Genomic DNA, 18,543 nt, shown 5'->3' with positions numbered 1-18,543 from the left:
AAGCACCCGGAGGGCCTGCGGCCGGTAGCTTACATCAGCCGAAGCTTGACACCCAGTGAGCAGAGATACCCCGTCCACAAGTTGGAGTTTCTGGCTCTCAAGTGGGCGATCACCGAGAAGCTCCACGATTACTTGTACGGTGTCACCTTCGAGGTAAGGACGGATTACAACCCCCTCACGTACATCAATACGTCGGCCAAACTAGATGCAGCAGGCCACCGATGGCAGGCCGCCCTCAGTAACTACAGCTTCTCCTTGAAGTATAAGCCGGGGCCATTGAATATTGGGGCGGACGCCCTCTCCCGAAGACCAGGACTACTCGCTACCCCCGATGATGAGGAATGGGAAGAACTTCCCGGCCCCGGAGTGCGGGCTATGTGTAAAACTGCAGCCATAGTTAATGACCAAGTGGCCTTCTCCGAGTTACGAGTGATCGACTCTTTGGGATGCCAGTCGCAGGCTGTCCCCGCCGCCTACTGCGACCCAAAAGGGATGCACCTCACGCACGACAAGGTGTTCCGGTGGAAAGATCTGGTAGACTACCAAATTCGAGATCCGGTCACTAGCATCATCCGGCACGCCGTTGAAAAAAGGAACCCAGCCCTTCTGAAACGTGCGCCCAATGACTTGGTGGCCTTACTCATGCGAGAATGGGACAAATTTGAAGTGGACAACTGCTTGCTCTATCGGGTGGTGCAATATCATAATCACCCGGATAGGAGACAACTAGTCCTACCCAAGAACTTACAATACCTGGTGTTGAAGTCCCTACACGATGAACACGGGCACCTAGGTGTAGAGAAGACTTTTGGGCTAGTCCGAGACCGGTTCTTCTGGCCCAAGATGAGGGAAGCGGTGGAACAACACTGCCGCCGTTGTTCCCGGTGCATTCAACGCAAGACGTTGCCTACCAGAGCAGCTCCCATGGCCCATCTAAAGAGTTCTGGTCCGATGGACTTGGTGTGTATGGACTTTTTATGTATCGAACCTGATAGCCGAGGCATCGGTAACGTGCTGGTCATCACGGACCATTACACCCGATATGCACAGGCCTTCCCCACAAAAGACCAGAAGGCTATCACGGTCGCGAAAGTTCTATGGGAAAAGTTCTTCGTGCATTACGGTCTTCCAAACCGACTTCACTCCGACCAAGGGCGAGATTTTGAGAGTACTCTGATCCGAGAATTACTTAAAATGCTGAACGTCGCCAAGTCCCGGACGACTCCGTACCACCCCGAAGGAGATGCTTTGCCTGAACGATTCAACAGGACCCTGTTGGACATGCTTGGAACTCTGAAGGGAACGCAGAAAGCAGAATGGAGTCGTCACGTAGAAACGTTGGTACACGCGTACAACTGTACTCGCCATGAGTCCACTGGGTTCTCCCCGTACTTCCTCATGTTTGGGCGGGAGGCAAGACTCCCCGTAGATGTGCGTCTTCGAGTCTCAACGGATGGGATACACAATGCTACCCATTTCCAGTATGTGCAAAGGCTAAAGGACAGTTTGCAGCAAGCTTACCAACAGGCTGAGAAGTCTACAGCTAAACTGAATGCTGGCAATAAGAGACGATACGACAATAAAGTCAAATATCGAGAGTTACGTCCTGGGGACGCTGTGTTACTTCGTAATTTGGGAGTCCCCGGAAAACATAAACTGGCAGACCGATGGAGAGATGGCGTATATGAGGTAGAGTCACAGATGCCCGGCCTCCCGGTCTATCGCATCAAAGACACAGACGGCCGGGTAAAGGTGTGGCATCGTAATCACCTTCTCCCTATTCCCCAAGTGGGAGGCGAAGAAGAAGAAATACAGGCCACACCGCTCAACGGTGAGTCCGATCTATCAGAGGTGGGTCAAGAGACTGTAAATAACGAGACCCACTCTGAAACTCCTGAAGACCCTATGGAGGGACCCTCTCAAAGGGACTATTCCACAGAAGGGGCATCTCCCGGAGGAGCTACGGGTAAAGGGCCCCGTAGGCCAACGCCTACTAAGGTGGCACCAACAGGCCAGCCTTTGGATCCACAGAGCCCGTGCTTTGTGCCTAACAGAGACTGTTCAGAGACATTTCTCCCCTCAAGGGACGAGGCTGAGCCTCAGGACTGTACTTATTACTCCCCAGAGGGAGTTGCTGAAGAACAACTCCGTAGGAGCCAAAGGGCCAGGTACCCTCCAACTCGGGTAACCTATGATCAAATGGGGGCACCCCAGTATGAGGCTCAGCAGTGGTCTCGGAGCAAAATCCAATCCGTGATTGTGATGCTCACAGAATTGTGTAACCTTGTTTAAAGTTGATGCAATGTGCTAAGTTGTATTCGTACCAGATGCATTTTTATTATATAACGATTGTGTATAGTAGTAAGTTATGTGGTCCAAGCGGGGACGTTGGAGTTTCACCAGGGGGAGGATGTAGCCAGGTCCCCCTCGCGCACTTGCCCCCTCCCTTGTCCCCCCCCTCGCGCACTCGCCTCCTCCTTCACCGTTGCGAGCGCGCGGTGTTGCTGTGCGGCCGGTTGCTAGGGAAGCGGGTCGGGCGGTTGCCGGGGACGCGAGCGGCGAGCAGGCCGGTTGCCGGGGACGCGATCGGGCCGTCGCTAAGGCCGCGATCGCGTTGCCACCGGTCCGGCGGCTAGCGGAGCAGGGCGCCACCATGACAGTTAGCTCGCGCATGCGCAGGATGCCAGCTAGCGCGGGAGGCCCCTGATAGCTCGCGCATGCGTGAGGATAGACGGCCAGCCCCCATGGTGCATAGGGGCAGAGACACCTGACGCCAGGGAGCCAATAGGGCTGAGGAATTTGCCCGGGAAAGGAGAGATACTTTTCGCGGGGTTTTGCAGTGACACAGGCAGTCAGGATCCGGACCAGCTAGGGGTAAGAGGTGGATGCAGGGGTCAGTGACCCTCTGCATTAGGCCAGCAGCCCCCAGGCCCCCAGTTAGGTCCTGAGCCACTTAATAGCTTGTGGAGTATAGGGACAGGCCCTAGATAGGGACACTGACCCATTTATTGGTAGCTTAGTCAGGGACACAGTGCTACAGCCGTGCGGCCCTGCGAGGTGGGTTCTGGGCTCAGAACACTATCAAAGACCCTGGGACTAAGGTGATATTATCCGCGCTGGAATTCACCCAACGCGGTGTGGAGGACAACGTCGGATCGGGCGGAACTCCGGTGATATCGCGGTACCCGTGGCTGGAGCCCGGGCAGGTAACCTGCAACTCACGTGCACCAACCAGGCCTATCACCAGACATAGTGGCTGCGCAGTCACACATACATATGCAGACATTGGTATATGATTTTGGGAGTGCAAGACATTTGGGTGGGGGTTACTGGACACAGGGTGGGGTCACTCTGCGGGAGGTTAGCGTCCGCCGTGACGCCTAGAGGTGGTAGCGTCCGCCGTGACGCCTAGAGGTGGTAGCGTCCGCCGTGACGCCTAGAGGTGGTAGCGTCCGCCGTGACGCCTAGAGTGGTTAGCGTCCGCCGTGGCGCATGTGTTGAGATGTAATGTGATAAGTTGCTGCATGTAGTAAAGTTAATAGTTATATAGAGCTGTCTGTGTGGTCATTGTGTATTGTCCTGCGAGGAACTACTTCCCCTCTGGTGGGAGCCATCGCAGGTGGAGGCGCTGCATCATTAGTATTGTAATACATTGCCCCAGGTTCCCTTAGCGGATGCTCAGCCTTCTGTGAGCCAACAGGTATTGTACCACGCACCCCTTGGTAACATTGCATGTTCCCTCCACGCACGCGGTATATGCGATTGGGTGGGGTGATATGACCGTTACATAAAGAAAACAAGAAGCTTGCGCCAAAAGAAATTGCGTAAGCGTGGAAATAAAAATCACCAGCCAGGGGCTTTTCCCTTATCTCAATTTCTCCTCATTTTGGGGAAAAGTCAATAACTAACATATTTTAAATCTCCATAGCATAGGTGAGGCAAATTCAAAAAGGTTTAAATACAAAAACTTTCTACTGAAAGAGATCTTTAAAAAAATAAAATAAAGTAATATTAGAGAATATATTTCTTATATCATATCCTTAAACCTCACAAACTTTGCACTTCATTCGTGGGAGAGGCTTTGCTTCAGAAAGTTAATGTGGCCTGTGGAATCTGTGTGTGATTTCCAACAGTGCACAACATAAATACCAGGAGACTGGTGAGATTTATACAAGCGTTTGTAGGAACAGAAATATCCACCCACCTTCTCCCTTGCTGAGGATTACAAGCAAACATGTGCTACTAAGTTCTGTGTTTAGGTAAAGGCATGAGAAACTCCTCAGTTTTAAGTCACAAAAGGGGTTCAATGACGGGGGCAGTGAGAAATTGGCAGTTTCCTACATTTTAAAAAAGACAGCTGTTCCTTCTCAGGTACTATTACTAATGACTTCTACTGTAACATTTGCTCAGAAACATGTCAAATTGAAATAATTTTCTTTTGTCCTGAGAGAATTGTAAAATGTATTTTTTTTTATCACGCCGGATAATAATGATGCAATGACGTGTGTAAATAATATTGTGTGTTTAACTACTTCCCAAGGCATAAGAGTACATTGTATTAATTGATAATAGGTGGTTGTGCTGTACTAGGTGGTAATAATACCAAAATAAAATGTAGAGCCTGACATGTTTAAATCAGCAGTCCAAGCTGCGTTTTGTATATATATTTTCCCCTTTGATATGTGCATGAATACAATTCACACGATGATAAGTAATTAGCTAAGTTGCTGATTGATACTTTCTCCTGTGATTGATCGGGGAAGATTCAGATCGTGGGTTCACTAATAGCTGGTAGTGTAGCAGAAGAGGACTAAAGATGTAAAGTTATGTGGGAAGATCATGTGACCAGTCAGTCACTAGATACAATTGGGGCACTACTAGAGAGAGGGCAGGGCTCAAAAAGGGGTGTGCCAGAGCCTGTTTCAGAAGAGGAAGAGGATGTGACTTTGTAAATGGTTGCTATAGAGACAAAAACTGCTTGTTACAGTATAATACATTAAAAATGTAATTTAGCGTTGTTAATGTAACAGTGTTTCCCCCAGCCTCTGGGGGAATGGTACCTATTAGTTCACAAGAGGCTGAGTGGTCCGCCAATGGTTGTGGGGACTGCAGAGCAGGCTTCTGGGGTATATTCCCGACATTTACTCTATGGTACACAGCGCCTCCATCTGCCATAAGCTCCAGATGTATGAAGGCAATCTCCTACGGTAGAAACAGTTACCTCTCCCTCAGTAAGATCACACGCCAGGCAGGAGGTATATTCAACTGAACAGATTTATTCCTGTACACTTTACAGCACATGGCAGTTATCATCCCAACACAGTCTCTGTTCTGGTCTCCCAAACTCAGGATGGTCCCTGGACCTTCACTACGGGTCAAGGGCCCCTGCATCAGTCCTTGCTCTTCCTCAGTCCTCTAGCAGGACCAGAGGAATAGGTGATCACTCACTCTCCCCCTTAGGGAAGAGGACCAGTGCACAGCAGTCCTGCGTGATTCCTTCTCTCTCTCAACGGTAGAGACACTACTGAATTTGGGGTTGCACCTCCCTTAAGTACAGTAGGGGGAAGATACTAGGTCTGAACCCAGGATTGGGCAGAACACAGACCTAGTCACACATTCTCCCCTGTCACTCAAGGGACTGCCTGTGTGGGGAAAACCCATGATTAGTACTGGCTCTGTCTCCTCTTACAAAGACTTGTAAACCAGCCAGAAACCAGCCATGACTACATTTAAAAAAAAACTAAAATGCTGTAAACTAGAACATTTTATGATCCAAGAAACAGCCCTTCTGTATAATAGAAAGTGTTTTTTTTTAATAGTTTAGTTCCATAGTTCAATATAGAAAATATGTTTCTCCATAGAAACATCATGCAATAGTCCCGGCCATATCTGTATGGCGATAGGGCAGTAGGGCGCAAAATTTTCTAGGGGGGCGTGGCGGTAATAGAGGTCCAACACTCTCCCCCAAGGCATTTAAATTAAATGCCGGGGGACCACACGAGACCTCTGTAACTTCTCCTACCACGATTCAGATGGCTTGGTCATGTCTTCGGGGATGCGTCGCAATGGTAACCCGGCATCAAATAATGCAGCGGGGTCACGTGCCATGGCAACGTGACATCTTATGACTCGCAGCATCATTTGACGCTGGAGCAGAGTTGGGGGGGGGGTCACGAGCAGGGGTGAAGGGCAAGAAGGGGTGCACAGGGGGAAAACTTTTTGCACCCCTGTTGTAAGGCACCAGGGGTATTTTGTAATTTACCCTTACCTCCAATAAAGTATATTTGCTATACTTATTACAATAATCATGACTACATATACATACATGTAAAAGTAAAATTAGGACAATTATGCCAACTCTGAAATAGTTACATTTCTGTTTTTTTCTTCTTCTAGTATACATATGTACAGTATAAACTGGAGAGAAATTTCATGTGAATGATCTTGCTCTTGTTTACTCTGAAGTTTGTTTAATCTGGAAGGGCAAATCATCTTTAAATCTACGAGCTCCTTTCCTTTAACAGCTGAATCTTTTACTGTGTTATTTGATTAAGGTACATTGAGAAGGTCAGTGACCAAGCTTTATCTTCTACACTGTTTCCCACAGTGTGCATTCTTCCCAGGGAACGTTTTCTCAGCTCAGGTTATTTCCAGAAATGTTCTCAGAGTACATTGCTTGCAGTAAAACATTTTATTCCCTGTCTTTATCCTTTATCTTAAGCTCCCTGTGTTGACAGAATTGATAGTTCTTATATTTGAGGGGGCCAAAAGCAACAGGATTAATTATGTCTTTTTACATACATGTAATGTTATGTTCTTTCAAACAACAATATGCACAAACCATTTTCTTTTTAAGGATGGTGAGAAAAAAAATATTACCAATAATCAGTTGTTGAGTTTTTCATAGCACGTCCTTGTCAATTATATCCTTATTCAGTACTACTATTAATGACATAAAGTTATTAACACATATATCGTATTTTATTTATCTAATACACCCACGTGCCTCTCTTGGGAACAAAGAGTAGCAAAATGTTAGTTGGTCTTATATCAGTTATTTAACTTCTTCACTGCTATAAAGAAACTGAACCATCTTGTAGGCCCTTGTAGGCAAGATCCACCAGCAGTGAAGAAACAATACTAGATTAAGACACTAGATCACTCGCTTAAAGAAACAGGAATAGAGTATTTGTCATACGGAAGTGAAAGCGTGTATATCTTGGCACATAAATAGAGATGTGCAAAAGTCTTCAAACGTGCTTGGTAAAGTGTTTCAGACATTTTACGTAGATTTTGAGTTTTTGGCGCAATTTTCAAAGAGGTACCCATTGCTTGAAAATTAACCAAAATCTCCACAGTTTCATGAAATTTCAAAAGAATGGCTGTATATTAAGTAGACCGTGTAGTTTGACTTGTAAAAATTGCCGATTTTTGTTTAGATGAAGCATGCTAATATATGTAAATATTTAAAAAAACTAAACATATATTTTGCCTGTTTGGCAAACATGTTGTACACATCTATATACTGTTTGAAATATTACAGGCATCCCTGCCCTAAAGATCTTACAATCTGATTATTGTTGCACATTTGGCACAGAGACAGGGGCAGATTGTAGGTGGAATGGGTCCCGAGCATTTCACCTAACTACCAGCCCTCCTCCTGCAATGTCACAGCCCTATGACATCATAGCATCATGTGATGACACGTTGTCATTGCATGCCATGTGATGTGACGTTGCCATGATGATGCAGCGTCACATGACGCCACTACGGTGATGGAGGAGGGCTACTCTCTTACTGAGTGAGGCTCTCCGCTCTCTCGCCCTGGCAATCAGTTTCATTGCTGTGGGGAAGAGCGCTGGGCCTCTGTAAACGTGATGCATAGTGCCCGTGGCGTGCTGTGAAACCGGCTCAGGGACCTTCTGGCCCAATGGGCATTTCCCCAGTGTCCCAATTGGGTCAATCTGCCCTTGGTCAGAGAGGTTGTTGAAGGTCACAAGGAGTTAATGTTACAATAGGTCTTCATCTGGGTTGTTTCTTACCAGACACAGCATTTTTGCCACTACTACAGTATTTTGTCACAGTATATTCAAAGAAAAGAAATGCAAGTTCTATACTTAATAACACGGTATTCCATTCTAGGCAGACTGTACTTAGAATATGGGATGCAATCCTTTCCAAAATCTAATTATATTATTTCATAAACTATACAATGCAGGTTTTGTTTTCCTTTTATAAGAACTTAAATCTAAACCCCTATGGCACGGATCCTCACTAACCCCCCTGGTTTGTTGCCTTACAGCATTTAGTAACCCATTCTTGTCAGTGTTTTAATGTGGCAATTTTCTCAAGGGATAAAATCCTCAGGAAGAAAATCCTCTAACCCCAGGTTGATATTGCTAGCCTTGGGGGATCCTTTTTTCAAACAAACCAGTGTTTAACAAACATCTAATACAGTATATATCACTGGCTTTACTTGTAGAGTTTGAAGGACTCTGACTGTATTTATATTCAGGAACAGTAATAACAAAGAACACATGATACATTCACACGTCTCAGATAGATCACCCAAACCTGCTTCACTCCATTGTCACACACCATGCAGTGCTTCCCCTGCAGCCAGGGATTCTGGGCAATGACATGCAAATGAATATTTACAGTGCATCACTTTTTGCTTCTTATCAACTTTAACGTGGATTTTTTTAAGCGTATGCACTTGTTTATATATATATATATATATATATTGGCACATCCCTGAGGAAGGTCACGTGTAGCTGACCGAAACGTCGGATGTAGGCTTCCCATCTCGGAGCTACTTTATAGGACTCCAAAACAGGCAGAGAGGAGATCATCTACCCTGGACATTGATTGGGACGTCATCCTGGTACTGCAAAGACTAAGATGCTGCAGAATCTGACCGGATGGTGGTGATTATATATCACAATATGCTTGTTATTATTGTACCTTTGTAAGTGCAATTCTTATCCCCCTTTTCCCCTCCCCCTCATTAAATTTTACAATTTTACGCTATGGGCGTGCGCTCTCTCTTCCCCCTTTTCTTTTTTATATATATATATATATATGTGTATGTGTATGTGTATGTGTATGTGTATGTGTATGTGTATGTGTATGTGTATGTGTATATGTATATGTATATAGAGAGAGGAGAGAGCGCACGCCCCATAGTATAAAACTGTAAATTTATTGAGGGGAAGGGGGGGAAAAAATGCACTCACAAGGGTACAAGGTATAAAAGCATTTCGTGATAATAATCACCACCATCCGGTAGCTGCGCTTGGTTCTTGGGAAACCCCCAATCTGGAAAATAGATGAACCACAGTCCTACAAGATGTCCAGGGCAAGTGGATGTTTCAGCAACACGTTCCAGAGATTGTAAAGTGTCGCTCCTTGCTGGCAAGTCTCTGTGTTGTTGGCGCTCGGATCGGTCTGCTCCTGCGCTCCGTGATGACGTAGTGTCTCATTTATGTATTGCGGCTATGTTATTTATTAGTGACTTTCTTACTTAGTCTCTTTTTCCCTATTATGTCATTTAGCAGCTATATTAGCTCCAATCACTCCAAGTATTGTATACAGCTGATTAAGGGTGGGCTATGGAACCATTAGGGTATATATATTTGCAGCCCTCCAGTCCCTCCCCACTACCCTTTGAAAAAGTTACCAGTGTGTGACGAAACGCGTCAGGGAGCGTCATCACGTAGGACGTAGAGACACTACTTCATCACGAAGCACAGGAGCAGACCGATCCGAGCGCCAACAACACAGAGACTTGCCAGCAAGGAGCGACACTTTACAATCTCTGGAACGTGTTGCTGTACCATCCACTTGCCCTGGACATCTTGTAGGACTGTGGTTCATCTATTTTCGAGATCGGGGGTTTCCCAAGAACCAAGCACGAAATGCTTTTATACCTTGTACCCTTGTGAGTGCATTTTCCCCCCCCTTTCCCCCCTTCCCCTCAATAAATTTACGGTTTTATACTATGGGGCGTGCGCGCTCTCCTCTCTCCTTTCTGCAGATTTCCTATGGACGTGGTTAGTCCTTCTGAGAGCAGCCGGAGACCCCTCACACCAGGATCCATTTACATCATTGGACTTTTACTTTGAGGACTGGTTTTTACCCTCTTTTTTGCCCTTTTGTTTCTTTTATATTATCAATTTATTGTATTTTAATTTTGGGATATTCACAGGTTTATCACAAATATTTATGTATTCAATGTTTGCACAGGCACTGAGTTAGTTCAACTTCACATTATACAGTAAGTTTAGAATTTATATTGTATCTATTCTCACAATATTTCTATTAATTATTTAATCTCTAACATTTCACTTATTTTTACACCTCCAGTAGGCGCTGCTTTTTTCTTTTTTGTTTGTCATATATATATATATATATATATATATATATATATATATATATATGAAGAACGATATGGTTGTTCATGTTCGGGCAGTTTTAAATATATATAAAAAGAACGATGTGGTTGTTCTTGTTCGGGCAGTTTTCTACTGAAAATCTCTATTGAAGTCAATGGAAATTTTTGACCAAATACCTCCAGAACTGCTGCATCAGACTGTGGAATTACCTCCTATATTTGCTTATTTGAGGTCACTATCCAACATTCAGTGGGCACTTATTCTGTGAACTGCAATGTCAATGGGGGTTTCCATGTGATATCACCAGTTTGGCGTTGTGTTATTTAAATACTGTACTACAATGGAATTACAGGCATACCCCACTTTAAGTACACTCACTTTAAGTACACTCGCGAGTAAGTACATATCGCCCAATAGGCAAACGGCAGCTCACGCATGCGCCTGGCATCATGTCCTGAACAGCAATACCGGCTCCCTACCTGTACCGAAGCTGTGCGCAAGCAGGGAGACTATAGAGCCTGTTACACATGCGTTATTTACATCAGTTATGCACGTATATAACGATTGCAGTACAGTACATGCATCGATAAGTGGGAAAAGGTAGTGCTTCACTTTAAGTACATTATCGCTTTACATACATGCTCCGGTCCCATTGCGTACGTTAATGCGGGGTATGCCTGTATTAGAGGAATTATCTACAAGACATAAATGTGGGTATAGGATGAAATCAATATTCTTTCTGATGTTTCCAGCAAATTAACGGAAGCATGGGTATACGTCTCAATCCCTGGGAAATATGAGGCAGAACCTACAATTCAAGTATATATATATATATATGTTCCGTAAAAGTTTTTCTTTGGTCCTGCCGAGGGGGCTTCTTAAACATATTTTAATAATTTAAAGAATCCTGCTTGTTACAGAATGACAACTGAAATATTAAGGGCCTATCCAGAGGGAAGAAAATATCAAACATTCAGATGTTATCAAACTTCAAGACAGGGAAAATGAAGCTGACAATGTGTAAGCAAAGTGACATCATTCATGACATCACAAATGTGTGTAAAGAATAAGATGCTTTTTTTTAATGTGAAAATTTTAGAAGTTGGGAACCAGGCATATTATTATTATTTTTTTACTTACCATTTTTTTGCAATGTATTATTAGGTGTAATTAATGCCATGGAAAATATTATTGTACTTCTGTAGATAGAGCAGACCAAGTTTGTGCTGTTTGCTGTGATGACTGAGATGTCATTTTTAATTAGCTTTATATTCTTCGCAAAAGCTAATTACTTTTCTTTTTATCAAGATAACTTGATTGCTAATGACAACAGTGCCATGGTTACATATTTTTGAAGAATTCCCAAACCTAGCCATTTGTATGTTTTTCAGTTCCCTCTGGATTTCTATGTGCAGTAAAGCCTGCAGTAAGAATAATTCGCAAGAAAAACACATATTTGCTGACAGCGAGATCAGCAAAATTAGGAGTATCCTTTTTGGCACGAGGGTAATTGTTAACATATTTACTGCAAACACACACACACAAATGGTACATCTGAATGTCTGCAACGTCTTAAGATATAAAAGATTTTACCCCATTTTAAAATGTAAATAATGCTGTAAATGCATGACTTTACTAAGAATTCTTAATAAAGAACGGCAGTGCACTGTAGCCCCTGGGAGCGCGCGCACGCACGCACGCACGCACACACACACACACACACACACCTTTATTGAAACATTTGCATATAACATTCAGAACAAAATCATATAATTCAAAAGATTGTAAAAAAAAGTGTAGTCTATTTAGGGTACTTGTACACATGATATTACTTTATTAGATACCAATTCTTGCTCATAATGTATGAGGCCAGTTTGTAAATGACAGCATAATTATAGTACAATTGGCATGGTGTATTCTTCAGTTGCTCCCTCTACCACCACTATGACACAACAAGGTACAATTATAATTTCTGTTGCTAAATTACTGAATTGCTGATTGTGCTTCAGAGTATGATAAAATAGTGTACTATCAATAGGTCACACTAATGCATTTCCCTGGACTGGCAGGTCTTTGAATTGGTATCAGAAGAAACACTGTGCATTTGTTTATTGATGTTTGGTTCTTAAATAATAATCCAAATTGGGTTTGTTCATTATACTTCCACATTGCAGATTTTTGCTTTGGTTAGTTTGAGCCTTTGCTGGTTTTAGTGAAAAACATCAATTCTACAGCCTTCAAAACTGCACAGAAAATATTTGAGCTCTAATAGGTTCATGTGTTCACATCATTGTCATATAATTTTCGCAGTAAGGCTGCGCTTATAGTGCCTTGTCACGGCGATGCAACGTCGCTCCGAAACAAATACATTGACTCTGTCGCAAGCGCTTATAGTAAGCGCGACGGCGACGGTGAGACAGAGCGACCAAAATTCTTGAAGCCGGGAACATTTGATTTTTAGTGACAGTCACCACATGTGACTGTCTCTAAACCAATCAAATTGCGCGACCCGCCCCCTTAGTGACGTCACTGGCCTTGTCACCAGCGGTGTCGCTAAAAATCAAATTACAACTTTCGCCAGTGGCGACGGGTGACGTCATCGGTCGCCTCGCCTTCGCCAGCACTAAAGCGCGGCCTTAGGCAGCAACATGATACACAGTGTAGAATAATCGATGAGATCTAAGACTACAGAGAAAAATAAGTATTACAGTATAGTGGCAGTGACACATGGCAGCAACATATTATTAAAGGTGGTCGGTGGTCACTGGATTGAGGAACTGGGAGGATATTACACACTATATCTTAAACAGGTCAGTGTAGTTCCTCCTTCTATCTTCTTCATTCTCTTGAAACTTTCAACATTTTTGGATTCGAAATAGCACTTAAAGTCCCTTTCAAAATAGTCATCATACCCTTGTGACCTTGATTACAACACCGTGAGCTGCCCAGGTAAAATGCTATTTCTACATCTGACGTACATGTCATAGTCCTGCTGTGTGGTTTCAGGTAATATGACTTGTGTCACTGCATTGTTTAATGCTTTCATATCTCGAAACACCAACAGCATTCAAGGAGTTAAATCAGCAGAATATATGGGTGTTTTTTTTAATAGGTGAGAAAGCAGGTGGTTTCCGGAGCTGAACTGTGTACATTTCCTCTCTAGGGACCACCTGCTTCCTGAGATACATAATTCCGCGAGGGAATGCCGGTAGCAGCTCCACTGGCTTAACGGTCACACTGATCAAAAAAATAAGCTGAAGGTATGATGTCACAGCTTCCTATTGGCCCACGTGATGCAGGACATTTAAATCGCCATTTCATTAGACACACACATCCCTGTTGGAGCTGCTACTGGTACCCTCTATGGAGGTAAGTATCTCAGGAAGCAGGGGGTCCACAGAGCTGAAATTAACGCATATCAGCTTTGGAGAACCCCTGCTTCAAACCTACAACTATAAAAAATATATAAAACGAATGCAGGATTGCTGCTTGAATATAACCATAGCAACATAATCTAAATTCACTTATTTGAAGTTTATAAAGTACACTGTAAATAGTTTACAAGTAGGTAGTATGCAAATGAATAAAATACCTATGGTGGGGATTAAAGATGCTCCGATAAAGGTATCGGAGCTCGATCGGCGTTAACTGACATTCAAGTCAATGGGAGTTGATACCATTGAAGCTCCATTACCCATTATCAGAATTCTGTAAATCCCCCCCCCATATATCATGTTATTCAATTATTTAATTGTTAACCCAACTGTGGACAGTGCAAGTTTAAATGATTCATTGTAAGGCTGTAAGGAACAAACACAACTTAGTTAATCAAATATTTATATCTGTCTGTACTGGTGAAAGTTACAACATGTATTATGAAGAAATTACAAAAATATCATGAAGTACTTCTGAAAAACATCTGATTAAAATTCATATAAATGATTGAACATGCAATCATAACCTTTAACCATGAAGTATTGTTCTCTCAAGAGAGGCTTGGCTTTTTTGATTGCAGTCACAAGTATCATAAATTAGTGAATTTAGCAACCACATTACATATACTATTGTTACTTTTTATCAAAAGAGAATTGGGTGAGCTCAAACCTACCCATATAACAAAATGCACCAGTAACACTATATATCTTTCAATACCTTAGGAGTGCTGGAAGGGAAAGAGCACAGGCCACACAAAAACCTTGCGTTTATTTACAAATTGTCTTACAATTTAATAGTGACATTTTGCATTTTGTCTTTTAACAAAGGAGTCATTTGGTTGTATCATCTGATCAAAACATTCTTTACGCCTAAGTACATCAAGGCAAGCACCATTTAAGCAGATACCTACACTAAAATACATCATATTTTCTATTCTCTTTTGGACTTAATGGCTTCACTCACACAAGAGAAGGTAGCAGGCTGGGACCGAACAACATGGGAACATGTAAAATATGTGAAAGTGCCTAAAGGGTTAAATGAATGAAGCATTCGTGCTATCTGAGATTCAGTGCAATTAGAACTGGTAAAAAAACAGAAATACAATTCCTCTCCCTTTTTCTTGTAATAGTGAAGATGTTTAGTCACTGGGACAATGGGAAATATTATGTGTTGAGATATATATATACTGTATATATATATATATATATATATATATATATAGAAACAGCTGGCACTCCAAAGACAAAACAATAGTTGCGGTGCATGTCCTGTAAGGATAAATAAGGAAAAGGTAGTCAACTCTGGCAAGAGTAAACAAAAGACAGCACTCGGTGGTAAATGAAAAAAGACCTGTATTCAGATAAACAGTAGCACAAACACGACCAACGTTTCGGTCCTTGAAGGGACCTTCCTCAGGGCAATGCTGAAGTGACTTCCCTGACGAAGTCGGCAAGCGCTGACGAAACGCGTAGAACTGTGACGTCATCGCGCAAGCACGTAGTGTGCGTGGAGTTCCGCTGCTAACTAAGGGACTCCTGTATACTGAGATTGCTCTGGCACCTCGTTTTGATCAGCTGCAAGAGGTGAGACCGTTACCATCTCCCACTGTGCCTGCTCTCACTGTGACTCTGTCTGCGGTCGTTTCTGCTGTGTGTGAGTGTTCCAGCAGCAGGTCTAAAGGCAACTGGCTTTCAGTGGGTATACATAAAGGTCTCCCCCATCCATCTCAGCTGATGTATACCAGGAGTCTGTTTGTAAAGATACCTTTACGTGAATTTTACTCTTTATGTCTTATAAGTGTGTATTATCTACCTTACATTTATTTAAATAAATTTTGTTTCATAAGATAATGCACTAGGGGAGTGCGCTTTTTGTCTCCTTTTTTTTTTTAATATATATATATATATGTATATATATATATATATATATCTATATATTACAGTGTTCGACAAACCTATACATTTGCATGCCCCGGGCAAGTGGATTTAACATTGTGGCGAGCTCCTATTGGCCCAAGCAACACACGTGTGGTACTAGGTGGCGAGTAGATTTTTTTGTTCGGCGAGTAGATTTTTTGGTGATTTGTCAACCACTGTGAGTGTATATATATATATATATATATATATATATATATATATATATATATATATATATATATGCAAATATAACTGTATGCTCATCTGCATGTCTTAGGCAGGTCTGCAACCCCGCCTTTCCCCATTATCACCCAGCATACAGCACTTCCACTGCAGCAAGGGATTCTGGGAAATGACATGCAAATGAGCACACAGTGTCACTTTTTGCCTCAATAACCATTTTTAACATGGTTCCCTATAGGCTTAAGCTTGCTGCATGGTCACATCTTTGAGCACAGCCAGGGTTAAGGGGCATACCCAGAAAACCACCCACAGACAGCCTATAGGGAACCATGTTAAAAATGGTTATTGAGGCAAAATGTGACACTGTGTGCTCATTTGCATGTCATTTCCCAGAATCCCTTGCTGCAGTGGAAGTGCTGTATGCTGGGTGATAATGGGGAAAGGCGGGGTTGCAGACCTGCCTAAGACATGCAGATGAGCATACTGTTATATTTGCATATTTGCTTTCCTGTGGAGGGTTTTTGTCACTTTTTTTTACTCACCATAACTTAACTCAGTATTATGGTTTATATATATATACAGTGCTCGACAAATAATGATAACCATTCGCCCGTTGCGAGTGGATTTAGGCCGCTGGCGACCCGTGCTGCAGCTCTATGAATTCCCCTGCTCCTGCCAAATTTTTTTTTTTTTTTTTTTTTTTTAATAAATAAATAATCTCCCTCCCTGATTGGGTTAACGCGGGGAAGAGCTCCTTCCCCTGATCTCCTCCCCCTCCTGATCTCCTCCCGTGAGTCAGGGGGAGCCCGGCCGGGTGCCTGTTCATTACATTTTAAAAAAAGTTAAAAAAAAAATGGCGGCGATTTCCTTGGTCCCGGCGCGCATGCACAGGGCAAGCAGGGTGTCCTGCCCTCTGTGCTGCCTGTGGGCCCGCTGCCTGCCCCCCCCAGCAACCCAGAATCCCCCTCACCCCCCCTCCGCTCCCCACGTGGGACGGAGGGGGAAGCCCATAACAAGCGCCACGCGCAATCTAGCCCCCTCCGCTCCCTCCCCCCTCCGCGCCCTACGTGGGACGGAGAGGGAAGCCCAAAGCAATCCCCGTGCGCAACCCACGTGGGACGGAGGGGGAAGCCCAAAGCAAGCCCCGCGCGCAACCCACGTGGGACGGAGGGGGAAGCGCCAACCCAGCTTCCCCCGTGCGCGCCTCCTGCGCATGATCTCCCCCTAATCACCTGCCCCCGATCCCCGCTTGGTGTTCGGGGAGCGTGCTTCGGGGGGGAGGGGCCTGCTGCCTTAAGGTGGGGCCTGCTGCCGTGCGGAGGGGCCTGCTGCCGTGCGGAGAGGCCTGCTGCCGCGTGCGACCCGGTGAGTGTGTGTGTGAGTGACAGAGTGAGTGTCTGTGAGTGAGTGTGTCTGAGTGAGTGTGTCTGTGAGTGAGTGTGTCTGTGAGTGAGTGTGTCTGTGAGTGAGTGTGTCTGTGAGTGAGTGTGTCTGTGTGTGTGCGCCTGTGTGTGTGTGTGCCTGTGTGTGTGTGTCTGTGTGTGTGTCTGTGTCTGTGTGTGTCTGTGTGTGTCTGTGTGTGTGTGTCAGAGTGAGTGTGTGTCTCTGAGTGTTCTGAGTGAGTGTTCTGAGTGAGTGTGTCTCTGAGTGAGTGTGTCTCTGCGTGTGTGTCTCTGCCTGTGTGTGTGTGCCTGTGTGTGTGTGCCTGTGTGTGTGTATGCCTGTGTGTGTGTGCCTGTGTGTGTGTGTGCCTGTGTGTGTGTGCCTGTGTGTGTGTGCCTGTGTGTGTGTGCCTGTGTGTGTGTGCCTGTGTGTGTCTGTGTCTGTGTGTGTCTGTGTCTGTGTGTGTGTGTCAGAGTGAGTGTGTGTCTCTGAGTGTTCTGAGTGAGTGTGTCTCTGAGTGAGTGTGTCTCTGAGTGAGTGTGTCTCTGAGTGAGTGTGTCTCTGAGTGAGTGTGTCTCTGCGTGTGTGTCTCTGCGTGAGTGAGTGTGCCTGTGTGTGTGTGCCTGTGTGTGTGTGCCTGTGTGTGTGTGCCTGTGTGTGTGTGTGCCTGTGTGTGTGGGTGCCTGTGTGTGGGTGCCTGTGTGTGGGTGCCTGTGTGTGGGTGCCTGTGTGTGGGTGCCTGTGTGTGGGTGCCTGTGTGTGGGTGCCTGTGTGTGGGTGCCTGTGTGTGGGTGCCTGTGTGGGTGCCTGTGTGTGTGTGTCTGTGTGTGTGTGTCTGTGTGTGTGTGTGAGTGAGTGTGTGTCTCTATGAGTGTGTATGAGTGAGTGTGTCTATGAGTGAGTGTGTCTCTGAGTGAGTGTGTCTCTGAGTGAGTGTGTCTCTGAGTGAGTGTGTCTCTGCGTGTGTGTGTCTGAGTGTGCCTGTGTGTGTGCCTGTGTGTGTGCCTGTGTGTGTGCCTGTGTGTGTGCCTGTGTGTGTGCCTGTGTGTGTGCCTGAGTGAGTGTGTGTCTCTGAGTGTCTCTGCGTGAGTGTGTCTCTGCGTGAGTGTGTCTCTGCGTGAGTGTGTCTCTGCGTGAGTGTGTCTCTGCGTGTCTGTGAGTGTGTGTGTCTGTGAGTGTCACACTCTCCCTGTGTCGCCCTTGCCCTCTCCCTGTGTCGCCCTCGCCTTCTC

This window comes from Ascaphus truei, chromosome 7, assembly GCF_040206685.1.
Source record: "Ascaphus truei isolate aAscTru1 chromosome 7, aAscTru1.hap1, whole genome shotgun sequence".
Classification (NCBI taxonomy): domain Eukaryota; kingdom Metazoa; phylum Chordata; class Amphibia; order Anura; family Ascaphidae; genus Ascaphus; species Ascaphus truei.
Note: the sequence above shows the minus strand (reverse complement) of the source record.